The sequence below is a fragment of the Phodopus roborovskii genome, unplaced genomic scaffold (genome assembly GCF_943737965.1).
Source record: "Phodopus roborovskii unplaced genomic scaffold, PHOROB, whole genome shotgun sequence".
In the NCBI taxonomy this organism is placed as follows: Eukaryota; Metazoa; Chordata; class Mammalia; order Rodentia; family Cricetidae; genus Phodopus; species Phodopus roborovskii.
Window position 1 is genome coordinate 7284465 of NW_026126602.1, and position 13656 is coordinate 7298120.

Genomic DNA, 13656 nt, shown 5'->3' on the forward strand with positions numbered 1-13656 from the left:
TGCTCAGAGCAGACCACAGTGTTTCCAAATAATCTCTTGGCAATAACTGCAAGAAAAAAAAAAAAAACCAAACAAAGAAAAAACCATGTATTTTACCTGCACCAAGCACTCCACAGGTGAGATAGTGAAAGGAAGAATTCTAGTTCATCTTCTGAAACTTTCCGTTTCTAAAAGACTGTCGGGTCATCCTTCTTCCGAGCTGTCAGGTAAAACCCCCTCCATGCCTCTGCTGTTTTCTTTTGCCGTTTTTTCCCAGTGAAACTCTCCTCATTTGCATAAAGCCTACTTGTAGCCTATAGGACTTTTAGAGTAACTACTTGTTAAACTGGCTGTCTTGACATGCTCTTTCAAGCATGACATCATAAATCTCCATGGAAACCCTAACCCCACCTGCCTACATGCCAACGTTACCTGTCAAGCAAAGACTTAAACAGTCATCTGAAATTGTTCATTAATGAAACCTTTTCAGAGGGGCTAGGAATCTTTGCATGGTGTAATTCGTGCTGTTGGCGACAATGTAGCCAAGAACAGTGGCTTCATTTTCAAAGCCTGAGCTGTTTTGCAGAAAACAATGATCAAAATTATAGGCATTCGTTAATCTGCCCCTCCCTGTCTAACAATGCACTTAATCAGTGGAAGAGGGGGGAAAATTCACCCTGGCACATGTGTGGCTCTCCCTTTCCTGCTGGGTAAAGTTACTTTGAAAACTCAGGTTTTGAAAAATCTTCTATCTATGCTTCTAAGGCTTCCCAGCTCTGCTCTCCCACCAACCCCCTACCTACTTTTAACCAGGAAACTTGCAAAACAGGTTCCTTACCTGAGTGTATGTGTGTGTGTGTGTGTGCAAGTGCAGCTGTGTGCATTTCCAGTGGCCTGTGGCTACAGAGGTGGTAGGAGGAGGTGCAGAAACTATTAACTCTTTCCAGGCATGCATGTGCATGTCTCCCAATTTATGGCAGTAACTGGACTGGCCCTGAATATCTATTTGAGGATTTGGAAGGACAGGATGGAAAAGACACTTGCTTTTATGCACTTACACAATATTCACTACCTCAAATGTGAAAAAGATTTAAATGAATTTTTAATCTTGTGTATAAATTCTTTGCTTGCTTATCTGTCTATATGTGTACCACATGTGTGGCCACAGCCTCCAGAATCTAGAAACCATCGTTGGATCCCTTGGAACTGGAGATAAAGACAGCTGTGAGCCAGCATGTCTGTGTTAGGAACTGATCCTGGGTCCTAAGATCAGCAGATGCTCCTAAACCATTAAGCCATCTTTCCACCATCTCATTTTTTTTTTTTTTTTAAATGAAATCATTACTGGCTACTGGAAGATTTGGACACATTTCTGGTCAATTTATCCCTACATTCTCTTGGTTATAATGCTGCATTCATCATTCTTTTTGTTTGTTTGTTTGTTTTTGTTTTTTGTTTTTGTTTTTTTTTTCTACTACCAAATGTGGTTGCAGAAACCATATATTCTCCAGGTTTTAAACCACTGAGCTCCAGGAACCAGAAATGTTTGCCTGGATTTGGTCCATATCCACAGGAGTTTATGGAGACCATTACCAATTGGCTGTCAGGTACCACAGCATAAAGGGCTTCCATGGGACTGAATGAGGTCAGACACAATACCATAGTGCTGGGTACAACAGTGCTGCAAGATCCACCTGCCATGACTCTCTAGCATCCTGCAGCACACTGCACAAGGCTCAGAAGTACCTACCCTCAAAGGCCAGAGACCAAGGGTTAACCTTTACACCGTGCCAAGCTCATGCTGTCTTCTGCAGAGAGCAAAGCACTGGCTTCAAAAATTCAGAATGGCTCTTTCTGTGAAGGAACAGAAAGGGCTTTGGATCCCAGCCACTGACAATTCTGAGTTCTGCATTGCCCCAGTGCACAGTCAACAGATGGGATGTTACTTCTTAAGGGAACCAAGAACTAAAGAACTAGCCGGTTGTAGTATGGCAGCTCAGGTTGGAATACTTCTGGGAGGCAAGGCTATTGTCAGAGAGTCAATTACTACCTCTGTGAGTTGAAAAATACATCCAGATGAAACCAGCACTTATGCTTTACCCAATGGGGTACAAACACAACGTGAGACAAACAAAAACGAGATAGAAGCAGATCTGGGTTTGATTCAGTCAGGTCTGCAGTTATTCCTCAAAGTTCCATTAGAGTAGAGCATGTAACAGTAGACTCAGCAGGCAGAGTGGTTATAATGGGCCAAATCTTCCCTTTGGCTTATTTAGGAAATGACAGTATCTCAGCTTTTGCTTACTCACGGCAAGCTTGGAAAAGAGATTTTAAAAAATCAGCATGTGAAAGGGACATGGGGATAATTACAAAAATAAGTCATAGGCAAAAGCCAGGATTAACCCATTCACAGGCAGACAAGCAGAGGTAAATGCTGGGGATGACATCATGGGATGTGGGAACCTTGGCTGATTCAGTGTGCACTAGTTTCATGCGCCAGCAATCTTAGAAGTGAGGACAACACATGAGGGCTGGCATAGATGCCAAGACTTGATTAGAGGTGGCCTGGTCAATAAGGATTTCTCTTACAGTTCTCGAATGAGGGATTCCCAGAGCTGCCTACCACTTTAATAGTATCTCACTCTCACTAAACCAGTAACCAAGTTCAGCCACAAAAACAAACCAAAAAAACCCTACAAACAAACAAAAAGGCAACAAACAACAACAACAACAACAACAAAAACAAAAACCCACAGTAAAGGATTTTATGCAAAATGTCTCTTACAGGCTTTCGTGTTTGAAAAGTTAAGTCTCAGCAGGTGGCGCTGTTTTGAGAGGCACTGGCACCTTGAGGAGGTTGGGCCAAGCTGGGGGAAGGTGGTGGGATCTGGAGATCAGGCCCTAAAGGTTATGCTTCAGCCTCTCCCCATACTCCTTCTCCTCCCTCCCTTCTTGGTCTGGTGGAATACCAAGAAGCAGCTCCAGTTTCTGCTATATAGCTGATCCAGCGAGCACGCCTTCTGCACCACGATGGACTGTGCTTCAAACCATGAACTAAAATAAATCTTTACATGGGTTCTTATACCAGGTACTTCATTATAATGAGGAGAAAAATAACTATGCAATAGGCTGCTTTGTTTCTAACTTTAGGGACATCACAGGCGTCTATAATTGACTCAGGAGAGCAAATAACACCCTTGAATTTGTTCCAACAAATCTAGGTTGTAATAAGAGTGCTCTCAGAAATAAAGCCTCTGAAAAATGAAAGAGTACAAGTGTTTGCTAAAAGAGGTTCCATACACAGGACTTAGAAACAGTCATTTAGCAGAGACACTTCAGTAAATACTTTCCTTGTTCAAATAATCAATCCTTACTTCCTCAATGTGAGACAGCTTCCATAGAGATAGGCTCAAAGAGATTAGCTTAGGTGGTCTCCCACAGAAGCAAAGTATTGGAGTCTCTATATAAATCTGGGAGGGCCCAAGATTTGGCCCCAGAATGTCTGTGCTTAACCACAAGCAGCATTATCCCTAGCTTAATAAACCCACTCCCAGGGGAATATGAAAATCTTGACTAAGTTAAGCCAGGCCAAGTGGCTTCTTCTGTAACTAACTTCAAAGTCCTTATCGGATTGCAAAGGGCAAACTGACTTTCTGTGCATCCTCCAGATATCCTAACTGAAGAGATTCTTGGGGTTCTGGGATTGTCCAGCCAGGGAGAGAGTCTAAGATGGAAGTAGTGTCAGCAATGGTTGCTTGGCAGAGGGAAGGCATTGCTCTAGCTCTGGGCTGTACAAAAGCCAGCATACACAGCACAGAGCAACGTTAATACTCAGTGACTCAGGGCTCAGCCCTCATAACCCCAGGGCTGACAGATCCCAAAGATGAAGACAAGGCCTAATGAAACAACACCACTCTCTCTAGAAATCTCTGCAGCCTCATTCAAAGAAAACTGATGGCCATTAAAAGAAATAAGGACATATTCTGTAAGTGGAAGTCATACTTTCAGTGTCATCAAAAGAAAAACAGTATTCGAACTTTTGAGGGAGATGGTGGAGGCCAATCCTGGTAATCCTGCATCCCAGCAGGCCTTGCTCCTCAGACTGTCTCTTTTTACTATTGCTTAATGGTACTTGGGGGGGGGAGGGGAGGCAGTTAATTTTGTGTTGCCACTTGGCTAAGCTGAGGTGCCCAGGTGTTCCATGAGACACCCGTGTAGATTTTGCCATGAAGGAATTTCTCAGATGTGACTCATGTCAGTCATTAGGGTGTGAGTGAAGCAGATTAGCCTCCATAATTCAATCAATGGAAGGTTTAAAGAGCAAAGGCTTAGTTCTCCTGAAGAAAAGGCACCTTGATGTTTTTGCTCTACAGAACTCTGGCTGACAGCTCTCCTAACTCCAGGCTCATGTGTACTGTCTGAGTTTCTGGGCATAGGACCCAGTGCTCATGGGCCCCTAGGTGTTTAGGTCATTTCACCTGGAGTTACCTCCTGCTGTTTCAAACACAGCTTGCCAAAAGCACTAAATTCAAGTGCCTGTCAAATTTTACCCAGCACCAGCCATACGTAATCGAGATGAATAGACAGATTCGTGATCAAATTAAACTGAAGAGTAATGATGGATATTCTTAATGTTAGCAATATGAACTCTCCTATCAAAACCCAGAATGACTCTGGGCATGGTAGGGCATGCCTATAGTCTTAGCACTCAGCAGTCAGCAGCATAAGGATTGCTGCAAGTCTGAGGCCAGCCTAGTCTACAAAACAAATCCTTGGCTAGCCAGGGCTACAGAGAAACACTAAATTTAAACTTCTATTGGCCTGGTGAGATGATCAGTGGGAAAAGACATCTGACGCCCAAACTGATCACCTGAGTTTGATCCATAGAGCACACATGACAGAAGGAGAAACCTGACTCATGCAGTTTGTTTACTGACCTCTGCATGTACACCATGGTGCATACACACACACACACACACACACACACACACACGAACACACAGAGTAAACAATACATGTACACCGTGGTACATGTGCACATACACACAATAAACATTAGTCACTCTTGCAGAAGATCTGGGGTTCTGAGTACCCACATATTGGCTCATAACCACCTGTAACCCCAGTTCTAGAGGATCTAACACCCTCTTCTGATATCCATGGGAACTGGGCAAACAAGTGTTCCAAATACATACAAGCAGGCAAAACACTCATGTACACAAAATTAAAGTTTTTTAAAAAGTAAACTCGTTTAAAGAAAATATGAAAACAAGATTAATTTTTTTAAAAACTAGGAAAGGATATTATTTAAGATAGAAGCTTAAAAACAATGAGATAGATTGCTTGAAGAGAAAAATGTAAGCTAATTCTTGTTAAAATAGAAAAAAAAATATATCTGAGCCAAAGCATGAACATATTTGCTCTCTTCAAGCTTATTTGACATGAAAATATGGGTTCTAACTAGAAGGAAATATAAATGCTGTGTGGGGTAATGGAAAAAATGATCAGGAAGGCGGCACACATGCATGCTGGTCTTTTCACAGTTTTGCTTCTCACACATTTTGTATTTAGCATGCTTTTGCACAGGAGAGTGCTCTGGTTCTATTGAAATATCTACAAACAGACAGAGGAAGGAACAAAGAAGGAGGAAAACAAGGTGGACACAAAATACAGGAGTTCACCACCCTCACAGCACATTTGGGCCATCAGTTTCTCTTCGCACCCCACTTCCTGTCTTTACCAAACCTACTCAGCCTTCATCTTCTTGGTTCTGGCTAAGCAGCATCACTGACTTAGGAGCAATGCCAATAAATGCTCATGACACCAAGTCATTGCCCATTCCATTTGGGCAAAGATACTTCTTTGGTGCAAGAACCGGCAGGGCAATGCCTGCTGATATTTGCCCCATACTCTCAAAACTCAACCCCTCAGTTCAAAGGTTCATCCTATAGACCCAGAACACGCAAGGCTCAGATTCACCCCCACACAAGACAGGTTTGTGGATGCCCCTGAAAAACTACAGGTAATGAGAAAGGGCAGACCTGCAAAGCCAAAGATGCTGAGATGAGAATGCAAAGTGAGGATGCAGTAAGGCTGTGGGAGAGCAGGTCTGAGAAGCTGCAAAAAGATGCTTCCAAATGCTGTTCAAATGCAGGTTCTAGGCCTAATGCTTTCCCACCCAATCCATCCCCAGGAGAATTGCTGACACCATGATGTCAGTTCTGTCCTCTCATTATTTTCCTTTTTTTTTTTTTTTTGTGGGTGGGGGGGGGGGGGGGTGGGGGGGGGGGGGGGCACACACACACAAACCTTCATCCTATCTCTGCAACTGTTCCCCACCTCGCTCTCATTACAGACCACACTGTGTCTGTGTGGGTGCAGGGGATCCAAAGTCAGAACTTCATCCTTGTACAGCAGGCACATCATCACTAACTCAGCCATTTCCCAGCCCTACTTCTCAGTTCTCTAGACTAAATGTTTCCAAACATCACTACTCGGTGACTTGCTGAAGGGCCTTGTACAGGCTGAATAATAGAATGAAACCTGAAACCAAGCCTTTTCATTTTTTGGGTGGGTGGGTTGTTGAGACAGGTTCTCTGTGTAGCCCTGGCTGTCTGGGAACTCACTATGTAGGCAAGGCTAGCCTTGAACTCTGTCTGTCTGCCTCTGCCTCCCAAGTGCTGGAATTAAAGGTGTGTGCCATCATTCCCAGCCTCTGAAATCGGGTCTTGGATCTATTTCCACTGAACCTGTGACAGCCCTTTCTGCACCTTTGACCTCCTCCAGTCTGTCATAGTCTCACTTTCCTTCCTAATGTCTGGTGTGTCAATATGTACTTCTGGTTACATTCCAGACCATAGCTGCCACCCTGCACCTTATATCACTGTTGGTCTGTCTGGACACTAAGCCTGCAGCCAAGCCAGTGCCATCATCCCTCTCACACAGCCCAGAAAGCTGATTTTTAAACTTTGCCTTTAATCTAATACCAGACCATGGCCCAGGTCTATGGATCCACACTTTCTCCTGGCATTCACGTGTTAGCACAACCTGGCTTCCCTGTCCTTATATCCATGGATGTTCTTCTCCAAAGTCCACTTCCACTTTTCTTAGGCTGGTCATAAGGGAATCACCTCCATCCTTGTCTCAACATCATCCCTCTGGTCCTCCCTACTCCAGAAGAACACCATCCAATAAGAATCCTTGGCACAGGTGAGATCTTGGGGATACAGAGGTTAATCAGGACAATTTGACTTCCTCATCTTTCTGAGACTCAAATTTTGATCTCCAGCATGAAATTTTTCCCTCCAACAGCTCCTCCATTCACTGAGCTTCAAGCTCTAGAGGTGCATGCACCATTTCCAAATGCAGTTCTCTTAAAACACAAGACCCTAATTGGTATATGTGTGGGTCAAGTTCGCTTTGCAAATGATGAGTGTTTCTTTTGTCTTCTCTTCTTTCTCATTGTTTGCACATTGCTAGTTATTAAACCTCTTCAGAGGAGGCAAGCACTCTGCCACTGAGAAACAACCCAACACTGAATGCTCCTTCTACACCTATCTGCCTGAAATTCTCCACTTATGGTGGTTTGAGTAAGAATGGCCTCCCACAGGCTTATAGATTTGAATGCTTGGTAACCAGAGAGTGTCTCTATTTGAAAGGATTAGGAGGTGTGGTCTTGTTGGAGAAAAGAGTGGCATGGAGATAGGCTTTGTGGATTTCAATGACCCAGGCCAGGCCCTGTGTTTTTCTCTTCCTGCTGCCTATGAACTCAGACGTGGACCTCTCAGCTACTCCCCAGCACCATGTCTGCCTATGTGCTGCCATTCTCCCCACCATGATGACAATGGACAAAACCTCTGACACTGTACCAGCCCTATTTAAATGTCTTCCTTTGTAAGAGTTGCTGTGGCCATGGTATCTCTTTATAGCAATAGAACACTTACTAAAATGTCACCAAAGATTCATTCACTCTGCTTATTAGCATAGTCAAAGATCAGACCAGTAATTTTACTTTTGATAACCAAGAGTTTTCCCCCAATTTGAAACTTCCTTTCCTCTGTCAACAAACTGGGTCCTGAGCTGGATGGTTGCAACTTAGAATTCTCTTAACTATTGTTACCTTTCCCTTACCAAGAAGGGTTCAGACGTGTATACAGCATCTACTGCAATGGGGATTAATGACCTCATCCTGTCCTCACCACCACAGCACTGTTTGCCTTGGTCTATGGTTAAGAAAAGGCCTCAAGGAAATGAGTGACTCACCCACAATCATGCAGGTAAGAGTGTCTTAGCATCTATAAACTCAAACCAGACCCCCAAAGTTCACACTCTTTCCAAAAAAAAAAAAAAAAAACTTGCCTTGGCAGGTAGATACTGGGATTTGCCCTTTGTATATCATGCCAAATCTGTGTTCTGTGTATCTGTCCATAATATTAACCATCTGATTGAATCACTCCAAGAACAGGTGGACAGATGCCCAAATAGGCCAAGAAGCACCCTTGACTAGCAACAAACAGGAAGGCAAACTGGTGTTTATGAATAAGTGCACACCTCTGCTCCAGACTGAATCTCAAGATTCTCCATCTCCTTTGGTGTCAGTTCTCTGTAGGCTCTGCTGAGGACTATTTTCTGCCTCTGCATAGCCATACTTTGGCTCTGGTTTCCCCTTACTTCTCACCTACTTCACTGAACTCCTCAACAGGCTTTCCAGTTGAATTTCACAGAGCTTTAACATAGGACAGTTCTCAGGATGTTCTCTCTTGTTTTCCACAACACTAATTAAAAGTAAAGCTAATGTTTAGGGTGATGATGATCAATTAAGTATCACGTTGAAAGTGATCATCACTGTTTAGTAATCCTCTCCTTCTATATCAGGGTCAATGAATACCAAGAGGAATTTTCCAAGCAAAATTGCAGCCCCTGAGTTGTTAGCCTTTTCACTTTAGTTTCTTCTTCTCCTCTTCTTCCTCCTTCTCCTCTCCTGCCCCCCAGTGGTCCCTCACATGTCCATGTGAGACCAGAGGTTGATATCAGGTACCTTCCTCGATCACCCTTCACTTTATTTTTTTATTTACTTGTTTAATTTTTTTTTTTTTTTCAAGACAGGGTTTCTCTGTCCTGAAACTCTTTGTAGACTAGGCTTGTCTTGAACTCACAGAGATTGGCCTGCCTCTGCCTCCCCAGTGCTGAGATTAAAGGTCAGTGCTGCCACCACACCTGGCTGCTTTCACTTTATTTTTTTGAGACATGGCCTCTTACAAACCTGGAGGAGTTTGCTGCTTAGCTGGCTAGCCACCAAGCCGTAAATATCCTTTTGTCTCCTGGGATTACAGTCCTGTGTGTCACTGCAGTCAGCCTTTTACACAGGTACTGGGCACTGGAAATCCAGATCCTCATGTTTTCAAGGCAAGCACTCTAGCAATTACATCTCATCTATCTCCAAGTCCTTTCAATCACTGAATATCAATCTGTGTAGTGAGTGTATGTGTGCTTCTCGAGGCTGAAGGCTGGGCCTTATACATGCTAGGCAATGGCTACACAAATATTCTTGATGTCATAATTTAAAATGGCAGCCCTCTGCAAAGCTTTAAACTAACTCCTTCATTTATTCATTAAGTAATATCATTTCTCTTAAGTATTTGACTGTTCTTTCCACTCATACCTTTATTATTATTTTTCATCCTGTCTGAATACTGATGACTCTGGTCCCTAAAGCCATGTCCATTGCCTTTAGACTTTCAAAATTACATAGAGTTTCTCTAGGAAGTACTTTCACACTGATCCTTTAAATACTATTGTATTCTTTGCTCATACAGCCACTAGTCTTTCATGAAAGACAAACTGACCATTCGTTAACATAGACCCTCTGACTACAATATGTGATTTATAACACTACAGTCCTTCCATTTATTGGTGTAGATCTGACTGCAGTAGCATTTTTCCAATGTTCATGATGACTCAGCTAAATACCACGATTTTTTTCTCTCTCCAACAGGATCACTAGTGAACCTCATGCCTACTAACACTGGCCGGAACTTGTACTGAGATAGCATCTCCACAAGATAGAAGGAGCCAAAATTACTAAGTCATTCTTGGAGACTTGACTTGCCTAATCACTAGCATACTTTGTAAGATGAAAAGGCAAAGTCTTTTGTGCTGAATCAGAACCTACCCTAAATGAACCACAAGGTCTATTTGTTATACAGCATGATTGATCTAAACTGACGAATACATGAGTTTTTAGTTATATATCTCCTATCATACCTTTCTTCTTCTAACATAGCTACAGAAAAATAGTATGCAAAAGAGAAAAAAATCAGGGGACAGAGTCTGTACTCTCTAGTCTGGTATGTGACATAAAATGTTTTCTGCATACAAAAAAAAAAAAAAAATTGTTGCGAGAGTTTTCTTGTCCCATCAGGTCCCACTGCCCTCAGCCCCAAATAAACATACAGATGCTATATTAATTATAAAACTGTTGGCCATTGGCTAGGGCTTCTTGTTGGCTAGCTCTGTCTTAATTAACCCATAACTATTAATCTATGTACTCCTACATGGACTTATCTTACCAGAGAATGCCTGGCACATCCTATCTGCCTGGTCTCTACATGGTGTCTCTCTCTGCCTAGCTTTCCCAGAACTCTCCTCATCTCCTAGTCCCTTCCTGCCTTGATTGGCCAAACAGTGTTTTATCCATCAACCAATAAGAGAAGCATATATACAGAAGGATATTCCCCCATCAAAGAATGGTGCTCATTTTGTTCTAAAATCATGTCACCTCATTTATCAGTTTGTGGCATTGAGACTCATAGTGAAGTCCCTTAAGTCCTCAGAAGTGTGCCCTCTGACTAACCCCCCTTTCATATGGAATGCTTCCTCTTTTTCAAGGTGAGGTCTGGCCATGGGTGGGTTTTTGTTTTGGTTTGGTTTTTGTCTTTTTCTGAGACAATTTCTCTGTGTAGCCCTGGCTGTCCCTGAACTTGATCTGTAGATCAGGTTGACCTCAAACTCAGAGATCTGCCTGTTTCTGCCTCTCAAGTGCTGGGATCAAAGGTGTGCATGCCACCACCACAGGCTTGGTCAAGGTGAAGTTCAGTTCCCAGCACCAATAGCAGATAGTTCACAACTATGACTCCAGCTCTAACGAATCAGATCCCTTTAGCCTCCAAGGGCATCTGCACTCGAGTGCAGACTCATACACAGACACCCACATAACTAAAATTCAAAATAAAGTAAAAATTTTTCAACAAACAAAAACCTCTTGTCCTTCTGATTCAAAGGAGACCAAAACTTTTCTTGTCCTGTCCCTTGAATTGATAAGATTATTGACAAGCTCAGTACAGACCTTCTGGGAAAGTGAAGCCAGTTAAAGGGATAGATATTGCTGCAGCTGAAGCAAAGCCATGAATTCCAGTTCCCATGGGTCAGCTATACTCACTTGTCCTTCAGTTTTGCTTTTGTTTTTGACTTTGTAGCCCAGGCAGGACTCAAAGTCAAAATCCCTCTGCTCCAGCCTCTCTAGCTCTGGGACTATAGGTATACAGGGTCAATCTTTGCACATGAATACCTATTTCTCCACTAACTTGAAGATAGTGCTACATCTTATTTATTATGTCTTGTGGTGCCTTTACCATAGTGCTAAACATGTACATGAGAAAACTCAGTTCATAAAATCTGAGTTCTCTTTTTTGTTAAATGTGTTTAGTTGTTTGCCTACACATATGTGCATGCCTGGTGCCCAGAGGCCAGAACGATTGAGCTTCCAGGCAGGTGCTGGGAATCAAACTGAGTTTCTCTGCAAGATCAGCCACTGATCTGACTCTTTGAATGTAAGAAAAGTCCCAGTTTCAGCCAGGTCATGACAAATGACTGTAATGCTGGCTTTTAGAAAGTGGAAGCAGAAGGACCAGTCAGACTTTAAAAACATAAGCTTTCAAAATACACTAAAATTGTTTACTGACAAAGGGAAAATAAATAAACCTCCCCCAATAATCAACCATTTGTGCTGGAAAGGAACGAGGATTTCAAACAAAGTCCTGGAAATATGCAGGTGGCCATGAACCAGAACAGAGCAATGCTAAGAGTTGCCACGGGAGAGAAGATATTTTTATCAGCTGGTGCTCAGTGCTATGATATTGATTTCATTAAGCTTTGACTGAAGTCATCAGTGCCAAATCCCACAATTAGCCTATAGTGAAGGCTGCATTCCAACCATACTCTGCCATCCACAGCCAGGCAATGGGACCTCCTGTCTGATGGCCTTACACAATTTAAAAAAGCCCAAGAGGACCTGGAGATGACTCAGAGGGGTCAAAGTGCAAGTGACCCCCCTCCCACAAGCCACATAAAAAGTCTGGTGTGGAGCAAGCATCTGTAATCACAGCCCTCCAGGGCAGATGTGGAGAACTTCCCAGAAGCATGCCTCAACAAGTAGAGGTAAGAATGGGCTCCTAGAAGTTGTCCTGTCACCCACCCCCACACATATGCTCGCATACTCATATCTTTGTGTGTATACAGACATACAAATAACTAAGTAGATAAATAGTTGTTTGAAAAGGCCTAAGAATGTGGACAGAGGCAGGAATGAGCGCAGTCACTCTTATACAAACATGCATTACACTGCAAATGGTCACCTGCAAATTTTAAGGACTTTGAAATACATTAAGGTTTTCTCTATGGTTTTCAATAATTGAGATTCAAGAATATGCATTCACAATTTTTAATAACTCAAATACACGGCCAGGGAGAGGGCTCATCTGGTAAAAGTGCTTGCCACACAAGCTTGGCAAGCTACATTTTCTACCAGGAACCCATACAGAGGTAGACAAAAAAGACTAACTCCACAAAGTTGACCTCTGACCTCTGTACTTGTATGCAGGGGCACACACAAACACACATGCGAGATAATACATTTAAAAAAATTAAACCTAAATTTACAATTCTCTACTAGTGCTTAAACTAAGATTTTGAAGCAGGGCACATTCTTCTTTTCATTTTGTTTGATACCAAGAAATTAGAAGATTCCTAGATTTTCCTGCTACCAGGCTATCATGTAAGATGCCAGATACATCATTTTTGTCTTGGTATTCTTTCTGTCTTTCTCTCAAACATGCTGGGGAGGCAGCCAGAAACACAGCCCACAAAGGAATTGCTGATATTTAGAGTCTCAGAGTTTGGAGATGTGCATCAGATGGTCTTATTTGATTTCCTCCATGGGAAAATCCAGGCAGAAGGTCTGTGAACAAAGGGTAGCAGGAAGAGTACACATGGTGGTTGGAGACAAGGAAGATGAGGTAGTGTCTGTAGGAATGTCCCAAGTCTCCCCAAGTCTTCTCTGTTATCTACTGAGCTCGTTGGGATGGACTCACAAACCTCAGCAACAGGCCTAGTGCACAGATGTGACCTTCAATATCTCCCACCTTATAGACCATCAGCACAGGATACAAAAGAGATGGAGATGGAACTTGGCATCTGTGCACATCTGGAGGGGACAGCTGCTAGGTGACCTTGCAACTCCAGCACTGGTGTTATTGGGAATATAAGGTCAGTATCTGAGGCCACTAACCCATCCCCCTTCCCATTTAACACAGATTTTTAACTTCCCTATCTCACCTCCATCCTCTTCAAGTATACTGTCTCTTGTGTATAACAAGCATCTACTCTAAACTTACAAGCTCT

General features: G+C 42.8%; 1 protein-coding gene across 7 annotated transcripts in view; it reads right to left on the bottom strand.

Annotated features, from left to right (window-relative positions):
• The window catches only part of Kiaa1217 (KIAA1217 ortholog), a 488613-nt gene that overhangs the window by 257125 nt on the left and 217832 nt on the right, over positions 1–13656 (bottom strand). The window contains exon 1 of one of the 7 annotated variants that reach the window (XM_051205694.1): positions 97–302. The exons of the other annotated variants lie outside the window; for them this stretch is intronic. The gene's annotated coding sequence lies outside the window, so the exon portion shown is untranslated. Of the gene's footprint in view, positions 1–96; positions 303–13656 lie in introns of those variants that run through there. 7 annotated transcript variants of the gene reach the window in all.